Source organism: Octopus sinensis, linkage group LG11 (genome assembly GCF_006345805.1).
Source record: "Octopus sinensis linkage group LG11, ASM634580v1, whole genome shotgun sequence".
In the NCBI taxonomy this organism is placed as follows: domain Eukaryota; kingdom Metazoa; phylum Mollusca; class Cephalopoda; order Octopoda; family Octopodidae; genus Octopus; species Octopus sinensis.
In genome coordinates this window covers 19,436,786-19,460,605 of record NC_043007.1, presented here as the reverse complement: position 1 = coordinate 19,460,605, position 23,820 = coordinate 19,436,786, and the positions used below count along the sequence as shown (strand labels likewise).

The following is a 23,820-nucleotide window of genomic DNA, read 5'->3' as shown; positions in this document are numbered from 1 at the left end:
TCGCTTCATTTATCTTTCTCACCTTTCTTTTTCTCTCTCATCTTTAATTTGCTGCCTCGCTGTCTATCTCTCTACATATCTCACTCATATATATATTTATCTATCTATCTTTCTGTCTGTCTATCTATCTATCTATCTATCTATCTTTCTGTCTATCTATCTATCTATCTATCTATCTTTCTGTCTATCCCTCTATCTATCTATCTATCTATCTATCTATCTTTCTGTCTATCCATCTATCTATCTATCTATCTATCTATCTATCTTCCTATCTATCTTTCTATATATCTATCTATCTATCTATCTTTCTATATATCTATCTTTCTATCTATCTGTCTATCTATCTATCTATCTATCTATCTATCTTTCTATCTATCTATCCATCTATCTCTCTCTCTCTATCTATCTATCTATCTATCTATCCATCTATTTCCCTCTCTCTCTGTCTCTATCTATCTATCTATCTATCTGTCTGTCTGTCTGTCTGTCTATACACACATATATATTTATTTATACACACACACACACACACACACTCACATATATATTATTCATCTTAGTATAGGTCAATTGCCTACAAATTAACACAGAGAAAGAAAAAAGAAAAGAATGCAAATTAAATGATTAAAACCCATGAGAAGAGAACAATAGAAAGAAAGAAAGAGAAAGAAAAGGAAAGAGAGAGAGAGAGAGAGAGGTGACTGGAAAAAGAAGGTAATAATTGAGTGAAAGGGAGAAAGAAGGAAAAAAGAGAGAGAGAAAGAGAGAGAGAGAGAGAGAAAGAGAGAGTAATCAGTCCTTCCCACCAAATAAATAGCAAAGTAAGAAAGGAGAGAATTATATAACAGTGAATAATAGTGTGTGGTGGGCGAGGAGGGATTGTTTTAATAGAGATGCTTAGCAGCTTCTTTTGTTGACCTTTGCCTTCGATTACTGTCACAAATGGCGACTACTTTTAATTATGTTTATATATTGTGTTGCTTTGTTCCACATTTATCTCTCTCTCTCTCCCTCTCTCCCTCACTCCCTCCTCTTCCTGCTTTATCTCTCTATCTCTTCCTCTCTCTCTCTCTCTTTTGCTTTGTCCTTTTTCTCTTTCCACATTTCTGTCTCTCTACATTTTCCTTTATCTTTATCCTTGTCTGTCTGTCTGTCTGTCTCTTTTTCTCTCTCTCTTTTTTTCTCTTTCTCTCTCTCTCTCTCTTTTTCTCTCTCTCTCTCTTTTTCTCTCTCTCTCTCTTTCTCTGCATTCCTTCCTTTCATTCCACTCCTCTTCTCTCTTCTTTTGTCTTTCTCATCTTTCTTCCCTCCTTTTTCTCTCTCATCTTTAACTTGCTATCTCTCTCTCTCTTTCTATCTCTACATATCTCACTCATCTCTCTCTCTCTCTCTCTCTCTATCTCTACATATCTCACTCATTCTCTCTCTCTCTCTATCTCTACATATCTCACTCATTCTCTCTCTCTCTCTATCTCTACATATCTCACTCATTCTCTCTCTCTCTCTCTCTCTATCTCTCTACATATCTCACTTATTCTCTCTCTTTCTCTCTTACTCACACACACAAACACACACACACACACACACACAAAAGGCCTATTTCACTTCAAACCCAATCAGATTCTTCCATTGTCTCTCTCTCTGTCTATAAATGGACTGCAGTCCATCTCAGGAAGGCATTGTTTAAATAATGATCTCTTGTGGAAATCTTCTGCAGCAAGAATGCTCTGTCTGGCTACGGCATGGGGAGGAGTCAAGGTTGTCTTTGAGGACAAACGCATCGATGATGTGAAAAAAGGGGTCAGAAATACTTAATGGTAATTGCAATGACATGGATGTTCCCAGAATCACTAGAGCATCTGTTGAAATGCTTTACAATGTTTAGCTAGAGACCTGAGTTCAAATGCTGTCAAGGTTAACTTTTCTTCCTTCCAGGGTCAAAAATGATAAATGTACAGATGCTAATTGGATATTTCTATGAAGTAAGGAAGCAAGCTGTTAGTGTGTCGGTCAAAATGCTTAGCAGCATTTCGTCCGTCTTTACATTCTGGGTTCAAATACTGTCACGGTTGACTTTGACTTTCTCCCATCCAGGGTCAATAAAGTTGGTACCAGATGGACACTGGGGTCCATGTAATTGATTTAAACCACCCCAACCCAATTGCTGGTCTTGTGTTAAAATTGTGAATGGAATTCTAAAGAGAAGCCTGTGGCATTACTTGAAAATGCCCAACATGGGCAGTAAACCTGGATACACTGGTGAGGGCACCTTGGAATCATTAAGAGAATACTTATTCATTCTATAGACTTACCCCACTGCAAGAGAGACGACTGTGTTGGTAAGGTCATGTGATGCGTATGGACGAGGACAGCTGTGTAAAAAAGTGCTGGTCCCTAACTGTGGAGGGAACCTATGGTAGAGGTAGACCCAGGAAGACATGGGTTGAGGTGGTGAAGAGTGATTTCTAAACTTTGGGTCTCACAGAAGCAATGACTAGTGACCGTGACCTTTGGCGATGTCATGCTTGAGAAGACTTGTCAAGCCAAGTCAAAGCACAGTCATAGCTGATACTGGTGTCACTTAACTGGCACCTGTGCAGGTGACATGTAGAAAACACCTTTCAAGCGTTGGGCCTCACAGAGGCAAAGTGGTTGAGCTCCTTTTGAATGTTGGGCTTCACAGAGGCAATGAGTGAGACCTTTGGCATTATGTTGTATTTGAGAAGAAGCCCCATCAAGCCGAGCAAAATCACAGTCATGGCAGATACCGGTGTCACATAACTGGTACCTGTGCAAGTGGTATGTAAAAGGCACCTTTCATGTCTTGGGCCTCACGGAGGCAAAGTGGTTGAGCTCCTTTTGAATGTTGGGCAATGATCGAAACCTGTGGCATTATGTTGTGATTGAGAAGACCCATCAAGCCGAGCAAAATCACAGTTGTGGCAGATACTGGTGTCATGCAAATGGCACATAAAAGCACCCATTACATTCTTGGAGTGGTTGGCATTAGGAAGGGCATCCAGCTCTAGAAAACCATGCCAAATCAGACTGGAGTCTGGTGCAGCTATCCAGCTTACTAGCCCTGGTCAAACCGTCCAACCCATGCTAGCATGGATAATGGACGTTAAATAATTATGATGTGTGTATGTATGTATGTATGGGCTTACCATTCATTTACGGAAGGTGGGTCTCCGTTATACAACAAGTCCATTTTTTCACGCTAAGTGCCGGCATCAGTTGTTAGTTGTCAGAGCAGTGCATCCTTCAAAACTTCCATGCTTCCTGAGATTCGCCAACACTACACCTGATTTTCTCCCCTCCATACACACGCAAGCATGTATCTGACTCATACACTGTTCGCTTTCCAGACATTTGTACATTACTGCATATACTTTATACGCACTTTCTGACAAGTTGTGGTGCACCTGAGCTCTGTATACAATAATTTCATTATTATTATTATTATTATTGAAGGGGTGCACTTTCTAGCAATTCATACAAATACATAGAGGATCCATGGGGGTGGACTGGGGATTGGGTGGGGTGAGACAATTGACAATTGTTAAAGTTATGTCCCTTGATTAAGGATGAACCATAAAAGTTTTCATGACATTTGTTCTGGAAGTGAAATGATTACAACAAAATTGCAACTGCTGAACGATACATCTTGAAGCATTTTGTTCCAGCAGCAAATGGTAAATATTCAAGAAGTGTCTAAGGGCTGCAGCTGATGCTGTTGCTTTGATCAAACAAAAGATCCTTAATAAATGCATTTAAGTCATGATGCTCAACCAGTTTTATTTTTTATTTCTTTATTGCCCACAAGGGGCTAAACATAGAGGGGACTAACAAGGACAGATAAAGGGATTAAGTCGATTATATCGACCCCAGTGCGTAACTGGTACTTAATTTATCTACCCGAAAGGATGAAAAGCAAAGTTGACCTCGGCGGAATTTGAACTCAAAACGTAAAGACAGACAAAATACCTATTTCTTTACTACCTAGAAGGGGATAAACACAGAGGCGACTAACAAGGATAGACAAAGGGATTAAGTCGATTATATCGACCCCAGTGCATAACTGGTACTTAATTTATCTACCCTGAAAGGATGAAAGGCAAAGTCAACCTTGGCGGAATTTGAACTCAGAACGTAACGGCAGACGAAATACTGCTAAGCATTTCACCCAGCATGCTAACGATTCTGCCAGCTCACCGCCTTTTATTTTTCTCAATAACATACTTTCAAATACATCATTGAATCTGCTCTTGAACAAACAAAAAATGGTGGAGCTATTTGGCTGCTATTTCTGGTACCTTAAAGGGATTATATAGAGAGCTCTCATGGGCAAACTGCGGCTCATAGGACTTCCTGAATGACATGCTTAACAAGAAATTACCTTGAATTTATATATATAGAGAGAGATTTATTATTGCTTGCATACAGTTTTTCAAGATCAGTGGTGAAAAGTTACTGGATAAACGATATAAGGATTTGCATTGGAACACCTTTCATCGAAAACCAGTGATTGTCGTACGCTGATGACAGGTCAAAACCTCGATACTGCAGTCCGTGCGTATCACTTAGGTTGACAAGGGAAGGGTGACCTCGCTTTGCAAATACCATAAGGGGACAGAAAGTGTGCCTAAAGCCAGCTGGAGGAGATGTTCTCCTGGGGTTACAAGCTACAGTAACACCCACCCTTAGGTGTTAGCCATATTGAGATGGCAAGTATACCTCACATATATATATATTGTTTTTTTGTTAGAGTGTGGTCCACCTGATGAGCCATGTATCATGCAGCCAGCTTCTTGTAGAAGATTGTTCATGTAGTGGCTTCCTTGTGTTTGTGTGTGTGTGTGAGAGAGAGAGAGTGTGTGTGCGTGCGTGCGTGTATGTGTGCGTGCATGCATGAATGTGTGTCTGTTTGGCTGTGAAATATTTGTAAATGAATATCACTGGCATACATGAGAGAGAAGGAAAATAATAAAGAAAGGCAGAGAGAGAGAAAGAAAGGAGAAAGGAAAGAAAGAAAGAAGAAAGGAAGGAAGGAAGGAAGAAAGAATGAAAGAAAGAAAGGCAGGAAGGAAGGAAGAAAGACAGAAAGAAAGGAAGGAAGGAATGCAGGAAGGAAGAAAGGAAGGAAGGAAGAAAGAAGACAGAAAGAAAGAAAGAATGAAAGGAAGGAAGGCAGAAAGAAAGAAAGAAAGACAGAAAGAAAGAAGGAAAGAATGAAAGGAAGGAAGGAAGACAGAAAGAAGGAAGGAAAGAATGAAAGGAAGGAAGGAAGGAAGGAAGGAAGGAAGACAGAAAGAAAGATAGAAAGACAGAAAGAAAGAATGAAAGGAAGGAAGAAAGAGAGGGAGGGTTAAGTGTTATTTAGATAAGGTGTGTATCAGTGAGTGTTTGTGCATTCAGAGTTCACATGTGTTTGGTTAGAATATCTATGGTTGTGTGTGTGTGCATTTGTGTGTGTGTGTTTATGGTTGTGTGTGTGTATTGAAGGGAGTACGTAAGATGGAGTCTGGGCTTCAGTAAATATATATATATATTACGATGGAATGTTAAGGAGGAAATTTACCATTGGTATTGGAATTCCTTGACCCCTGAAAGAACTAATTTAATGCCTCTCCTCCACCCCACCCCACCCCACCTCAGCAGCAGACACACACAGACACACCATCGCCACCACCCACTCCTTATCTTCCTGCAACTACTTAGCAAATTGGCTGAAATCCCACCACCATCTCCACCATCTCCACCATCATCCTCATCTCTGTATTTGGAAGATCTGTACCACAGGTTCATAACTTCCCTGTGGCTGTTGTTATTATCTTTATTACAGGGTAGTATAAGGGTGGGCAGCTGAATTGTTAGCACACTGGGCAAAAATACCACCTTGTGTAATTTCCTGTCTGCCTTTACATTCTGAGTTCAAATCCCACCAATGTCAACTTTGCACTGGGGTCGATGTGATTGAGCACTTCCTAGGCTGATTTCTGTTTCACTGTAGAGAGACTTTTTGAACACCCTATATTAGTAGTAGTAGTAGCAGCAGCAGCAAGTGGAGGCGCAATGGCCTAGTGGTTAGGGCAGCAGACTCGCAGTTGGAGGGTCATGGTTTCGATTCCCAGACCGGGCGTTGTGTGTGTTTATTGAGTGAAAAACACCTAAAGCTCCACGAGGTCCCGGCAGTGGGGGTGTGGCGACCCCTGTAGTACTCTTTCGCCCCAACTTTCTCTCACTCTTTCTTCCTGTTTCTTGTCCCCGACTTCCTACACAACCACTGAGCCTGGATGCGCATTCATCCATCCGTCGATGCTCTCTGTGTCAGGGGTTGACCTGCTTTCTCTCTTTTGTGGGTCTTACGAATAGCAAAGGACCACGTTTCGGACTTCTCCTATCTTGCGAGCTCTGGGACGAAGACCGTTCGCTCCACAAACAAACAAACAGCAGCAGCAGCAGCAGCAAAGTACTGCTGTCAATCTACAATTAACTATGCTCTCCCCGCTCTGTTAGGCCCCTCCCCTCCAAATTGTGTGCTTTTGTGTATTATATCAGTGAATTATTACCATCAATTGTTACAGCAAATACCAGTCTAGTATTGGGGTTGCTATGCAATCGACGATACCCCTCCCTAAAAGGACAATGTGAGGTCAAGGACCAATGTTAGTAATCATCATCATCATCATCACCACTGTTTTTCCTGTTTTTTCACTTTATTTTTGATGGCGGTCGGGTTAAGTTTTAGTATTCTCATCTGTGAGAGAAGTCGAGTTTATTTCAGATATTCTCATTTTTAAAATCATCTCTGGCTAATCGTTGCCTAGGCAGAGTTTGGCACTCTCTGAGTGCTCTTGTTATTATCATTATTATTATTATTATTATTATCATTAATGCAGCAAGCTGACAGAATCGTTAGCATGCAGGGCGAAATGCTTAGCGGTATTTCGCCTGTCTTTACATTCTGAGTTCAAACTCCACCAAGGTCAACTTTGCCTGTCATCCTTTCAGGGTCGATAAATTAAGTACCAGTGAAACATTGGGGTCAATGTAATCGACTATTGCCCTCCCCCATAATTTCAGGCCTTGTGCCCATAGTAGAAATTATTATTATTATTATTATTATTATTATTATTATCATTATTATTATTTTTATTACATGGAGTGTGTGTAGTGGCCTGTATGCAAGTTATCAGCCTCAAATAAAGTTTGTAACCAAGCTGACCTCCTCACAATTCATTCTCTAATGGCCAGGAAAAAAAGGCATGAATGCCACCACTTCACATTTCCTCTACTATAATGCTCATTGATTTCTTCCTTGCATTGTATATGATAAACCAGAAATCCTCGTGTTCTGCCAAAATAAATATTTCATTGCCAAATGCTATCAGCTGATAAGGGAGCACCTTCCTGTTGGCCCCACTTGGAATTTCTTTAGTGTTTTTCAGGAACTTTTTTTTCCTTCTCTTCTAACGGATTACAACAACCATAACCTCTCCTACACACACAATGACACACCCTCGACACCCCTCCTCCATCCCATACAAATGGAACACATTTGAAAAAAAACATCTTGTTGTAGGAGTGTTCATCATCATTATGATTGTCATCATCCTCACCATCACCATCATCATCTTCATCATCTTCACCATCACCATCATTTCTTTATTGCCCACGGGGGGGGGATAAACACAGAGGGGACAAACAAGGACAGACAAATGGATTAAGTCGATTACATCGACCCCAGTGCGTAACTGGTACTTATTTAATCGACCCCGAAAGGATGAAAGGCACAGTCGACCTCGGTGGAATTTGAACTCAGAACGTAACGGCAGACGTAATACCTATTTCTTTACTACCCACAAGGGGCTAAACACAGAGGGGACAAACAAGGACAGACAAAGGGATTAAGTCGATTATATCGACCCCAGTGCGTAACTGGTACTTATTTAATCGACCCCGAAAGGATGAAAGGCACAGTCGACCTCGGTGGAATTTGAACTCAGAACGTAGCGGCAGACGTAATACCTATTTCTTTACTACCCACAAGGGGCTACACACAGAGGGGACAAACAAGGACAGACAAAGGGATTAAGTCGATTATATCGACCCCAGTGCGTAACTGGTACTTATTTAATCGACCCCGAAAGGATGAAAGGCACAGTCAACCTCGGTGGAATTTGAACTCAGAACGTAACGGCAGACGTAATACCTATTTCTTTACTACCCACAAGGGGCTAAACACAGAGGGGACAAACAAGGACAGACAAAGGGATTAAGTCGATTATATCGACCCCAGTGCGTAACTGGTACTTATTTAATCGACCCCCAAAAGGATGAAAGGCAAAGTCTACCTTGGTGGTAGCTGTGATGTGGCAGTGTGTTGAAGATTGTTGTTTCCCCTCAGGTCAGCCCTGATTCAGCAGACCTATTATCAAAGACATTCTAAAAGTGACCACCTCATCTATTTGCCAATCAGGGGACTGTTACACAGTGGTTCTTTTTTTTTTTTTTTATACAATTAATAAGGTGTGGTTTGAGAAATAGCGACCATGCAGGGGCACCTTCTTGGTTTGTTAGATTGCAAAGGGTTTCTATTCTCAAGTCAGTCCTTGTGAAATAGGCCTATGATCAAAGGCAATCCAAATGTGACCATCCTGTCACTTTGTAATTCAAGGACTATTTTGTTCAAAGTTTCCTTCCCTTTTCATAGTAGTAGGATGCGCTTTGACTGGTATTTTTAGCAGGCGAGCTGGCAGAAACGATAGCACGCCAGGCGAAATGCTTAGCGGTATTTCGTCTGCCGCTACGTTCTGAGTTCAAATTCCGCCGAGGCCCACTTTGCCTTTCATCCTTTCAGGGTCGATAAATTAAGTACCAGTTACACACTGGGGTCGATGTAATCGACTTAATACCTATGTCTGTCCTTGTTTGTCCACTCTATGTTTAGCCCCTTGTGGGTAATAAAGAATTAGGTATTTTTAGCAGGTTGAACATTGTTCAAAGTTTCCTTCCCTTTTCATAGCAGTAGGATGTGCGTTGACTGGTATTTTTAGCAGGTTGAACAACTATGTAAAGGCTTCTTTGACGGTTCCTGCTAAATGTGCAGGATGTGTAGGAATGATATGATGAAGTGGATACAGTATTAGCCTGCCAATGCATAAGTCTTGATTTCAAATTTATTGCAGATGTTTTATTACATCTTTCAGCTGCACACTTAATTCTGTGTCTCGTTTCAGAAATATACTGGCATTTTTGGGAATGTTCCCCAAGTTACACTGAATTCATTTCTAAGAGAAAAAAAACCCCAAAAATAAAAACCCCATTCCTTGTGTCTCTCCATTTCTTTTAAGAACATAACTCGGGGAATGAGCCCCTCAAAGCCCTTTAGAAATTATATCTCACTGCATTAACATGCAGGATGTCAGGATGTGCTGTGTTGTTAACCAAAACACTTCTTTGGCACACTGTGTACTCTTTAACCAGTATCTTCTGCTGGTATTATCTTCCCTGCTGGCGTTTTGCCCAGTCAAATGAAATTTATATTAACAATATTGCCGTGTAATTTGTTACCACTTCACTTAAAGCACTTCTGTCATGTCTAAATCTCCAAATATCTGAGATGAGTTATTGGAGATAATAATTTTAAATTTCTAGCTTTATTAATTTTATTTTTTCTATGGTTTATGTTTTACTCCCCATTTCATTCACTCCAGTCTCTGATAAACTTCAAATGCCCTATCTCTACACGATTGGGTGTATATGTGTGTCTATACTCAGTTTTATGTTACTTACCCATGGGCTCTTATCCTCAAAAAGTTTGAAGGAGGCAATGCAGTTGCCCTTGACATCAGCAAAGCATTCACCTGTGTCTGAATGTAAATTTGATAAAAAAACCTCTGGCCTATGAGTTTCTGCATCTTTGGTTTCTTGTACCAGTGACTTCCTCTCACATCGTACAATCGTGGAGGCACATGGCCTAGTGGTTAGAGCAGCGGACTCATGGTCAAGGGATCGAGGGTTCAAATCTCAGACCAGACAATGTGTGTGTTTATGAGCGAAACACCTAAGCTCCACGCGGCTCCGGCAGAAAGTAATGGCGAACTTCTGCTAACTTTTTCGCCACAACTTTCTCATCCTTTCCTCCTGCATCTTGCAGCTCACCTGCGATGGACCAGTGACTCAACCAGGTGGGGAACCTATACGGCAAGGAAACCGGGAAACTGGCCCTTATGAGCCAGGCATGGCTCGAGAAGGAACAAACAACAACATAGTACCATCCTACCAGATGTTAATGAAGCTCTCTCTGGCCTAGACTCAAGCTCTCAGTTCTACAGGATTCTCTGATCTAGACTCTAATGCTCAGTTATACAGGAGGGTATCATACCCAGGCCAGGTTCTGTTCTCGTCCTTTCTCCTAACCCCAAAGACCGCCTCCTTTCCTCTCTATTGTAGCCCCATTCAGTCAAAGGGGCTTTTAGTCTTGCAGGCAACATGGTAACCTCATTAGGGCTGGTGCCACAAAAGGGCACCAGTATATTCAGTAATGTGGTTAGCATTAAAAAGGGCATGCCAAAACAGAGCATGATGAAGCCTTTGGACCTGTTGAATTTTGTCACACTATTCAACCCATGTCAGTATTGAGCTTGGACATTAAATGATGATGATGGTATACATAGATATACATACAATGGGCTTCTTTCAGTTTCCATTTACCAAATCCAATCATAAGGTTTTTGTTGACTTTGAAATGTTGAAAACACTTGCCTATGCTACTGTGCAGTGGGACTGAACCAGAAACCATGCAGTTCAGAAGTGAATTTCATAACCACACAGCCAGCCCATGCAATTATATATATATATACATACATACATACATACATACATACATACATACATATATATATATAAAGTCATAAATGACAAAGAAATACTTTGGCGAAATTTTATTTAGCAATAAGAAAATTCAGATATCATGACAAATTGTTTCGTAACTTAAAAACTTGTAAATAATCTATATCATAATATTTAACAATAAATAAATTAGTTATATGTCTGCATTAATGCAAAATACAAAAAAAGCCTTTAAAAATAATGTAGAATTTAAGCTACGCCCTCAGGTGAAAGAAAAGCTTTGTTAAATAGTAAATTCTCAATGCAACATTACAAGAAATTAAAGTTACGAAACAATTTGTCATGATATTTGAATTTTCTTATTCTTAGATAAAATTTCTACTCTTATTATTTCTCTGTCATTTATGACTTTATACACTCCAAATCCTTTTCTCTTGTATTGTATGATATATTCTATAGGTTTTGTAGAATGACACATTAAGGAGCTTCTTTTGATGAGTACTATCGGGTTACTTGAGTCCATACATTGTGACTTAGATATATATAAAAGAAAAATAGAAGTTGAAAATGCATTAAGAATAGTTTTTGTATGAAAGTATTCAAGACAGTCTTATTGAAAACACAATGTACAAATTCAAATCAGGATAGATTTTTGCTGTAAAAAGTCAATTTTCATATTCTTCTAGGAATTTAATACATGCTATGAAATGTCAAGAATATAATGAAGATTACATAGGTCAAACAAAGCTTACTCTAAGAAACAGACTGACCATTCACTGACAACAAATACGAGACCCTAGTATTAGACAGATTCCACTGAGTGGACACATAGACATATGTCCAAAAAATAAGTCCCCCAAATTGCAGGTCTTCCCACTGTACATATGTTCGGCAAATACCACAGATGAAACATGGATGAACAAAGAAAATACTTTCATACTAAAGTACAAACCAGCACTTTAACAGAGTACATACACAAATGACTATTCACATAAAAATCTCATTCTGCCAATTATCATGAGGAACCCATGAAGCTAACAACCTAAACTTTAGCCACTGGACTACACACAAACGACTCCTGTCCACTCTCCCACCAGACAGATTAAATTTGGAGTGCCTTGATTATAAGTAAACATGTTCACTCAACCATGGTTGGCTTTCTTTTTAGGCGCAAATTATACTGTCATGTGACACTAATGCACGGACAAAAGGTTATAAACTTAATCATGAGTTCGTTCCCTACAAACATTCAGAGCATTGATTGTTTGGACTTGTGCAGTCATCCATGCCAGCCTTAACTTACAACGCCAAACATTGTCACTTGATACTAACACACAGACATAGCGGGGAACCTACAAAAATGTCTAAGACCAGTCAGGTGACTATCCTCTACCAATCAAATCCTATTCAAAACAGATACTAATTTAAGCCATGAACTCCCTATAAAATAGGGCAAGCTTCAAACACTTCAAAACAAGCTTCAGAAGCAAAACAGTTGCGACGTAATCCACGTCTTTCTATTTGATCTTTTTGAAAATCAGTGCAAACTGAGAAACCGGTTAAAGCTTCAGATATATTAATAATAAAAAACATTTTCTATTCTCAGTGCATTTTCAACTTCTTTCTTTACCTACATTTCTACCCCTGTGGAATAAAATAATTTTGTGTTATATATGTGTATATATCTATATATACCAGGGACGTACCACTTACATAGGCAAGGTAGGCAGTGCCTACCTTGAATAAAATAGATCAATTGCAACATTCTCTTTTTATGACAAAATGTGCACCTAATTCAATAAGGTTACTCTGATTACTCTGCATAAAATGCAAAATATTTCATTTCTTTTGTAGATTAGGTAGGCATAATACGCCCCTGCTTTTCAATCTCAGTATTTAAGCTGTGCATAATACTGCTGTAGTACACATGCTGCATACACTCCTACAACAATGTTTTCTTTACATGCTATAAAGGTAGAAATAGATCTGCCTTCAACTCAGTCGTGTGCCTGTATTTTGCTTATTTTTTTATGTGTTTTACTACATAAAGGTCACCAATTGCCTACCCTGAGTAATTACTGATGGCCTGATATATATATTTACAGGTATATATTTACATATATCAGGCCCAGTCAGAAACACTGCCAAATCTGACTGGGCCTGATGAAGCCTTCTGGCTTCACAGACCCCAGTTAAACCGTCCAACCCATGCTAGCATGGAAAACGGACGCTAAATGATGATGATGATGATATATATATGTGTGTGTGTGTGTGTTCTGATATTTATATATATATAATATATATTTACATGTATATATATATATATATATATATATATATGCGTTCTGATATTTATCATCATCATCGTTTAATGTCCGTTTTCCATGCTACCATGGGTTGGACGGTTTGACTGAGACCTGAGAAGGTCCAACTGGGATCAGTTTGTATGTATGTATGTATGTCACTTTTTTTTTTTAATTATTATAAATCTTCCACTGAGGAGGGCACCAGTTTCCAACAAAGATACAAGGTTCCATCTTTGGGATGTAGTTAAAACAGACAAATTCACATTTAGAACTTGAGAAAAGTCTTGCATATTTTTACTGTTCCACTTGTATGCTGAGTGCTTTCCATCCAGGTCTTCTCTGAGGTAAAAGAGCCCAGCTGTTCTGGGGCTGTATAAGGAGATCATCTGGAAGAGAGTGTTTCTTGAGGAACTCACTGCCAACCCGTACAATGTTGCTCACTTCACTTTTCAGCACTGCATTTATATATTTATTTTTGCTGCTGTTGTTTAGCAGATGCTGTCTGAGTGATACCATACGGCATTCTAAGGCCGTCTGCACTGAGGCCTCTACCACCTTCATTTCTTCTTAGGTAGAACCTGTCAACATCACTGTTTCTGTGGAAGTTCCCAGTTGTTGTCAGGATTTTATGAGTTTTGATATCTATGGAGCGGATTTCCTCTACAGACCAATGAAGAATCCCAAATGTTGGGATCAGCACTGGCACTGCAAATGCATTGTGGGATATTGTTTTGTTGTAAGAGGAGAGTTCCAACTGCCATATTTTCCTAAGTCTGGTGTAATATTTTCGGGTCACTCTATCTTTATTCACAGTGCCTTCATATAATACATTTTCATCAATGCCTATGTATGTATGTATGTATGTATGTATGTAAGCATGCATATATGTATGTATGTATATAAGCATGCATATATGTATGTATGCATGTATGTATGTATCCATGTATGTATGCATGTATGCATGCATGCATGTATATATGTATGTATGTATGTATGTATGTATGTGTGTGTGTGTGTATGTATGTATGTATGTGTGTATGTATGTATGTGTGTATGTATGTATGTATGTGTGTGTACATGCATGCACCTATGTATGCATGTATGTAGGAATGGTGTATCTGAAAACGTTTGGAGATTGGAATGTTCAAATTGTGTTGAAATAAAATTAAAAATCTAGTTGATGAAATTAGCTGGTAAATGTCTTGGGAAGTGAATGAACATCACAAATTCATATATGACTTCTCAACAACTTGAAAAACAAGAACATAATCATAGTGAAAAAATATAAAAAGATAATTCTGTTGTGTCTGGGGAGAGTCATTTTCTTCTTGTGCCTTATTATTCAACACACTCACCGGTAAAATTTCCCCTTTTTTTTTCTTATGTTTAACGTGACAGTCCCGTATGAGATTTACACCACCGCTGTTTAGCCCTAGGAAGCATCGAACGCTTCCTAGGGCTAAACAGCAGTGGTGTAATTCCCATACGGGACTGTCACGTTAAGTTGACAGTATACAACCACTCTACCGCTCCACCACCGCTCATGTCTCTATGAGATATTTAGAAATTTAATATTTCTGATTTCTTATTTTTATTGTCCTAAAAGTGGAAATTTTTATTGTCATAAAAGGGGAAATTTTACCGGTGAGTGTGTTGAATAATAAGGCATAAAAAGAAAATGACTCTCCCCAGACACAACAGAATATGCTTCAACACACGAACTCATATTAAGAATCTTGCAAACCAAATCCAAAAACGAGATATAAAAAGATAAATTTAAGTCAAACACTCAGGAAAATTTGATTTGTTATCACTACAGATCGTATGAAACAGAAGTCGCATATTTTCGTTTGTTCAGCTTTGAAAACTCCAAGGCTAAAATGATTTCTAGTTTATTTGTCAAATGCATTCCATGCCATTTTTGCTTTTTTTAATAATGCTGTTGGTAAGAAAAACGACCAGCACAGCTTCCCATTTCTCTCTCCTGTCTACCTGAAAGTATATTGAGGTTAGTGTGTATAAGGTAGTAAACGAAAAAACTAGGTTGATGTGATTCAGTCTGTGAGACCAGCTGGTAGGTGTCTCTTTGTGACCCAGAACAGTGGCTCTCATTGTGCAATGTAAACAGATTGGCAATTGTTATTCTGTGAAGGTGACAAGTGCTTTTCACACAAATATCAGTCAGGAACACAGCTTTCTAAACATGAAAGACACTTCTTTCATTAAAAACCTATCTATGTCGCCAACTCTGTTACATTACATAGCCCACTGTACATCACTTTGTAACAGATCACTGTGTCACTTTGTAACATAACCTGTTGTGTGTCACTCTGTAACACTGACCACTGTGTCACTTTGTAACATAGCACATTGTACATTACTTTGTAACACAATGTCACTTTGTACCATAACTTGTATGTCACTCTGTAACACAGGCCACTGTGTCACTTTGTAACATAGCCCACTGTACATTACTTTGTAACTCAGATCAGTGTCTCTTTGTAACATAAACTGTTGTATGTCACTCTGTAACACAGGCTACTGCATCACTTTATAACATAGCCCATTGTACATCACTTTGTAACACAGATCACTGTGTCACTTTGTACCATAACCTGTTGTATGTCATTCTGTAACATAGGCCACTGTGTCACTTTGTAACATAGTATATTGTACATTACCTTGTAACACAGATCAGTGCTCCTTTGTATCATAACCTTATGTATGTCACTCTGTAACACAAACCATTGTGTCTCTTTGTAACATAGTCCATTGTATGTCACAGCCAACTGTGTTAACCATTCCTGTATGTCACACGTTATCGCTAATCAATCCATGTTACAGACTATCAACATCCCCACTCACTTCTGAATCATATCTTGGTTGGTAGACATAAAGTGTTACCTCACTTAACTCTGGTATTTGGCCCTGAGAAGAGGGACCTCTAGCAGAGCCACACTGATATAAACAGTCACACCAAATCTCTGGTCAGAAGGTAATTTGTGACATTAATGTGCCATTTTCTGCTTTAGTAATTCATGGGCCCTGGTTCCTTCTTCCTTTTCTGCCACAAGGTGGTGACAGACAAACATGAAAACACACACACCCATGGATATATACATACATACATACAAACATACATACATACCTATATGTATGTATGCATGCATACATTCACACACAGTGGGCTTCTTTCAGTTTCCTTCTTGCCAATGCACTCACAAGGTTTGGTTGGCTGAGAGCTATTGTAAAAGGCACCTGCCCAAGGTGTCTCACAGTGGGACTGAACTCAAGACCTCGTGGCTTGAATTCAAGCTTCTCAACAACATAGCCACATCTATGCATGCAGCTAATTCTTTTATTCAAGCAATGGTGAAGGGACAAACACAGACCACAAACACACACGCACACACATATACATGTGTGTGTGTAACACACAGTTACTACATGTGTATGTATTCTTCTAATACTTTCTAATACTTTTGAATAAATAGACACACTGGAATGTCTACCAGTTGATGTATGTCGTTTTGCATCCTCTCCATTTTCTCTTATTTGCCATATATATATATATATATATATATATGTACCTGTAAAATAATATGTGACAATTATTCAATAGCCAAGATAAAACTCTGAGTTTCGGATGCCAAGGTGGAAATCCACAACACCACCTCTTCAGTTATCTGGCCATCTGTCTCTTTCTTTCTTTTGTTATCTTAACGTTTTTATTAATATATATATATATAATACAAAATGGGACAAGAACGCAAAACATCTGAACAACTAGGTGATACAAAAAGGGACAACAAAGCATCCAGATAGACGATACAAAGAAAACAAGGACGGGTCATTCGAAATTTTTTTTCATCTTCAGTCAAGAACCAGATTATCCTCGCAATTTCGGCTGATTATTCTTGAGATTGCTCCAATCTGGCCAGCCCCAAGGAAAAATTAAGCTAAGAGCATTAGATTCCTTGGAAAAAAACATCGAATATATACAAAAACAAAGACGGAAAAAACAATGTTACGCAAATATAAATGCAATAAAAATAATAACAATATATATATATATATATATATATAAATATATATATACGACAGGCTTCTTTCAGTTTCTGTCTACCAAATCCACTCACAAGGCTTTGATTGGTCCAAGGTTATTGCAGAAGACACTTGCCCAAGGTGCCATGCAGTGGGACTGAACCCGGAACCATATGGTTGGGAAGCAAGCTTCTTTTTGTTTTTTGTTTTTCTTTTTAAAGTGTAGAGTGTGGTTTGATGGAGATTTGGCTACTATTTCTAGCAGGCTGAGCGATTTCATAGAGCCTCCTGTCCTTGACTTTTTCTCTTCTTCTGTGTCTGTCAGTTCCATTTATCATGCAATGATACACTACTCTGTGTGGTGCATAAAGCAGTGCAGTAACACAAGCCGTAACGCACCGATCCAACACACCACCACCACTACTACCACCACCACCACTACCACCACCACTACTACCACCACCACCACTACCACCACCACCACATAGTAACAGTAATACAAACTGCAAAGTACCAAACGCTACCCCACACTTGCCAACTCCGACCCCGCTACACCTTGCCATATGGCTTTCGGGGGGAAATAGTGTTGCAGATAACACTGTACAGTAACTATGCCCATTGCTAGGTTTGTGTCAACACCTGCAACTAATTGCACCAGGTGCAGTCTTCTGGAATGCACTAATAACTGCAGGTAGTGATGATGATGATGATGATGGTGACGGTGGCGGTGGAGAAGCAACGCTTTATAAAGGTGATGATGGTGGTGATGGTGATGACGGTGGTTATGCTAGTGGCGGAGGAGAAGAAACGGTTTATAAAGGTGATGATGGTGGTGATGGTTAGGATGGTAACATTATATGTAGCTGATTTAAACTATGCTCCTTGCAAATATTACTGCTGCTATGAATGTGTTTACCACCAACAACAACAACAGCCTCAAATAATATATTAATAGTTACTCACTCTGTTAGAAATAACAGCCAAATCACCTCTAAATAACACATTATGTAACCCTTTGCCTGTCCTAAGCATTTTCATAAATTTGTCCATAGGCACTGGAATGGCTGTGTGGTAAGTAGCTTGCATACCAACCACATGGTTCCGGGTTCAGTCCCACTGTGTGGCACCTTGTGCAAGTGTGTTCTACTATAGCCTTGGGCCGACTAAAACCATGTGAGAGGATTTGGTAGACAGAAACTGAAAGAAGCCCGTCGTATATGTTTATGTCTGTGTGTGTGTGTGTGTGTGTGTGTGTGTGTGTGTGTGTTTGTCACCCCCACCACCATCGCTTGACAACCAATGTTGGTGTGTTTACGTCCCTGTAACTTTGCAGTTTGGCAAAAAGAGACTACCGGGCTTACAAAGAATAAATCCTGGGGTTCGATGATTTGTTCGACTAAAGGCAGTGCTCCAGCATGGCCGCAGTTTAAATGACTGAAACAAATAAAAGAATAATCGTTCCTGTTTGTTTTCAGACTTTCACATAATTAGTCTTCATTTCGTATGTTCTAACGAATAGAAAACTTTTACTTTCGTAAAGTTCAAGTTGCTCTGGTGATTGAAAGAAAAACTGTCAACACATATCACCCATGAGGCATAGATGCTGGGGAATGGCACATTAGACAATAGAGTCCTAGATACACCATTCTTTTATTCTTTTATACGTTTCAGTCACTTGACTGCAGCCATTCTGGAACATCGCTTTTAGTCAAACAAATCAACCCCAGGTCTTATTCTATGTAAGCCTAGTACTTACACTATAGGGGTCTTTTTCCAAACCGCTAAGTTACATGGATGTAAACACACACACACACACACACAACATGTCTATGTATATTTATTTCTTTATTGCCCACAGGGGGCTAAACATAGACAGGACAAACAAGGACAGACAAAGGGTTAAGTTGATTACATCAACCCCATTGTGTAACTGGTACTTAATCAACTCCAAAAGGATGAAAGGCAAAGTCGACCTCAGCAGAATTTGAACTCAGAATGTAACAGCAGACGAAATACCGTTAGGCATTTCGCCCAGCATGCTAACGATTTTGCCAGCTCACCACCTTATGTCTATGTATATTAGTAACTCCTAATTAATTTCATTCATATGTATATAAATAGAACCAATAAATATTTCTGTGAAATTTAAATTCATTAATTTTTGAATTTATTCATTTACAATAATAGTAATTTTTGTATGGGACCAGTAATTTTGAGGGCAGGGAATAAGTCAGTTACAAGAAATTTCATGTTGGAATGAAATGAAAAGTTCAAGATCCAGGCAGTTCTAATTGGGAGTTAAGATAAGTTGGGCACTGAATGTTTTGTATCATGGCACTTGAAGGGATGTCTTGCCCTCAACAAGATGAAACTAAAAGGCAGGCCCTCTTAGCCCTAGATTTTCTTCATTAATTTGCCAAACCATTACAGAGCAGACAGGGTTCATGTTATTGTGATTCCAGCATGAGAGAGGTTGTCTTGTGCATTGAAAGATTAAAAATTCCTCACTACAAAACATGTTTGATCATATGATCACTGGAGGAAATGTGGCTGAAAAGGTAAATGGGTGAAAGAATGATAAATGAAGATTAAGGAGAGGGAGTTATTGTATGAGGGTGGAAACAGAATGATTCAGAATGATGCAGTTAGACAACGGTAAGAGTAAGTGATGGATGGCAATAATATGTGGTGTTGGGGAGAGTGAGTGATGACTGGCAGGACAGCAGGAAGAGTGGTAACAGAGTGAATCAAGTACAAAAAGGTTTGGTTCAATATCTCATGAGGGTCACAAGATGAGCGAATGAAGAAAAAATTATAAGGGCAGTGGTAGGAAGGAAGTATGGGAAGTAAGGTAGTTCCAGTACCATCTTTCATTACATGGAATGCACATGAATGACAGATGTGAGTTAGAGTAACGAGTGATACATACACACGTACATATATACATATGGATGGTGTGCCTTTGAAGGCTTGCCAGTAAATGCTTATCCGACAGACTGATGATCTGTGGTCGATGAAACTTCAAAGTCCCAGTCGCTCTTTATTTCTATCTAATAAATTACACACACTCTCCAGATATATCAAATTCTTTCCCAGTAAATAATATTTATTATTTTTGATAATTTTTTTAATAACACTACCTTCAACTTTCTCTCGTACCTACCTACATACATACATAAACACACACTCATATACATGCAGACATATACACATCATTATTATTATTATTATTATTATTATTATTATTATTATTATTATTATCATTATTATTATTATTATTATTATTATTATTATCATTATTATTATTATCATCATTATTATTATTATTATTAATATTATTATTATTAATATTATTATTATGATGATGATGATGAGCCAGTCTATAAATATATGTAAATTCTGAATTTCTAAAGTTTCAATTTTTACTCATTAACAAACCAGTGTGCTGCAGCGAGTGATTCCTATTCGGGTTTCCATTTACAGAATCTTCCAAGATGCTGTATATATCACTGCTTCATTCTTCCTGCATGCCATTTGTTTAACATATCATCTGACGCTAAGAAGCCATCACCTCACATTTTCTTCAAGGTTGAATTTTGACAGTTGCGCTCCACCATCACCTCCACTACCACCACCACCTGCCAACTTAACATTTTAACATTTATTCCAAAGACGTGATCCCTGTGCCGGTGGCACATAAAAAGCGCCATCCAAACGTGGCCGATGCCAGCGCCACCTTGACTGGCTTCCGTGCCAATGGCACATAAAAAGTGCCTTCCGAACGTGGCCGATGCCAGTGCCTCCTTGACTGGCTTCCATGGCAGTGGCACATAAAAAGCAACATCCGAACATGGCCGATGCCAGTGCCACCTTGCCTGGCTTCCATGCTGGTGGCACGTAAAAAGCACCATCCGAACGTGGCTGATGCCAGTGCCACCTTGACTGGCTTCTGTGCCGGTGGCACATAAAAAGCTCCATCCAAACGTGGCCGATGCTAGTGCCGCCTTGACTGGCACCCGTGCCGGTGGCGCATAAAAAGCACCCACTACACTCACAGAGTGGTTGGCATTAGGAAGGGCATCCAGCTGTAGAAACACTGCCAGATCAGACTGGAGCCTGGTGCAGCCTTCTGGCTTCCCAGACCCCAGTCGAACCGTCCAACCCATGCTAGCATGGAAATCAGACATTAAACGATGATGATGATATCCTACCCAAAATTTTCTACTTGTTTTCTCTTCAAACAGGCTAGATCTTGCCTTTCACACCTATCCTACTATGTCGTTCTAAACACAAACAATTACTTCGTTGAAATCTCAAAAACTACAAGATAATCCAGGATTATTGGAATAAATAAATAAGGATTAGATTTAACAAAGTAATCTGAATACTAAAGGATTAATTTTTTTTAAAAAAGAGGTGTAGGCATGTGTGTGGGGTAAAAAACTTGCTTTCTAACCACATGGTTCTGGGTTCAGTCCCACTGCACGGCACCTTTGGAAAGTGTCTTCTGCTATACCAGTGGTTCGCAACATGTGGTCCATGGACCAGTGGTGGTCTGCAAAGGTAGTAATGGGGGTCCATGAATTAAATTAAAAATTTCATTTATACACACACACACACACACACACACACACACACACACACACATATCAGGATAAGCATATTCAAAGCTGTCTGTGGGAAGACCCATTTAAATAATTATTATTTGCTAATCTTTTCTTAAATTCCTCAAAAACAAACATTTATTTCTCTAATTATTACAATTCTTGTAACCTTAATCTTTTACTTGCTTCAGACATTAGGCTGTGGCGATCCTGGGGCATCAACTTGAACAATATTTAGTTGAATAAGCAGACCCCAGCACTTATTCTTTTAATTTCTTTTTTTGCAAAACCTGGTACTTATTTTATTAGTCTCTTTTGCTGAACCATTAAGTTAAAGGGACATAAACACACTAACACCGTTTCTCAAGCAGTGGATGGGAACAAGCATAAACAAAAACATACACACACACATATGATAGGCTTCTTTCAGTTTCCGTCTATCAAATCTACTCACAAGAATTTTGTTGACTCAAGGCTATAGTACAGTGGTTCCCCACCTTTTCCATATGTATATATGTATATATATTTAGGTGTGCGTGTGTCTGTGTTTGTCCCCCTGCCAACACTTGACAACCGATGCTGGTATGTTTATGTCCCAGTAGCTTAGCAGTTTGGCAAAAGAGACCGATAGAATAAGTACTAGACTTACAAAGCTTAAGTCCTGGGGTCGATTTCTTTGGCTAAAACCCTTTAAGGCAGTGCTCCAGCATGGCCACAGTCAAATGACTGAAACAAGTAAAAAAATAAAAGAACATGTGTGTGTGTTGGGGGTGGTGTATGTGTGTGTGTGTGTACTGTATTTGATGGCATAAAAGATACACAGACATCAGCATCATTTGATACCAGTTTTCCATGCTGGCATGGGTTGGACGGTTTGACAGGGAGCTGTCAAAGCCAGGTGCTGTACCAGGCCCCAATTGTCTGTTTTGATAGGGTTTCTATGGCTGAATGCCCTTCCTAATGCCAACCACTTTACAGTGAGTACTGCATACTTTTTACATGGCACCAGCACTGCCAAGGTCACCGAGCAACCTCCAAGACAACTCCTCAGCTGGGAGTGGAGGGGAGAGTAGTATAAAGGAGGGGGCGGCGGTTGGTGCCAGTTGAGAGATTAACGGTGAAGAGGGACAAGGGTAGAGTAGATACAGAAATACCCCAGTTGGAAAAGAAAGGAGAGTAAGTTAGAGAGTAAGATAAAGAGAGCAATGGTGAGAGAGGTGGTGGCAAAGATGTGTTGAAAAATGCCCTCAAGGGCATGTGACAAGCAATCACATCATTGAAATCTCAAAGCTATGAGATAACGAATCATTGATTTAAAATTGTGGGAATAGATAAACATTACATTTGACAGAGTAATCTGAATGCTAAAGGGTTAAAGGTTACGCTTGTCTTGAGATACTCAGCCACTTCTTCACAAATTCAATGGGTCTGGTTGTTGAATTGATCAAACTGCTGAAAACGGATTGTCTGAGATTCAGGATGAGATCAATTATTGCCACTTTGAGATCTTTCTTGCCTGCCCCCACTTCTCTTTTGCCCCTGCCCTTCTCTTTTGCCCCTGCCCTTCTCTTTTGCCCCTGCCCTTCTCTTTTGCCCCTCCCCTTCGCTTTTGCCCCTCCCCTTCGCTTTTGCCCCTCCCCTTCTCTTTTGCCCCATCCCCTTTGCCAACTGTGTCATTGCTATCCTGCTGCTCCCCCATGTACCTATGTTGAGACATGCCCTTGAGGGACGAGGGCGGGGTTGAGAATAAGTGAGGTGATAACAAATGCATTTCAGTTTCTGCCACATATATTCAGGCTGAAAAGGTTTAAGTAGACTGAAACATGTAAGAATGGTCAAACACTGCATTTGAGACCAAAGGTTTTTTTTTTCCATCTTTTGAAACATCTTTTTTGGAAAGGGTGTACCTTTGTGAATCACCAAATATGGTATGCATTGTCTTGTGAGTTACTTGGCAACCCTAGATGTACCAGTGTCTCGTAAAGAGCACCCAGTACACTCTGTGAAGT

The 23,820-nt window shown here is 39.4% G+C and overlaps 1 protein-coding gene across 4 annotated transcripts in view; it reads left to right on the top strand.

Moving 5' to 3' along the window:
- LOC115217128 (1-phosphatidylinositol 4,5-bisphosphate phosphodiesterase beta-4) overlaps window positions 1-23,820 on the top strand; it is a 203,371-nt gene that overhangs the window by 46,522 nt on the left and 133,029 nt on the right. The window lies entirely within an intron of this gene.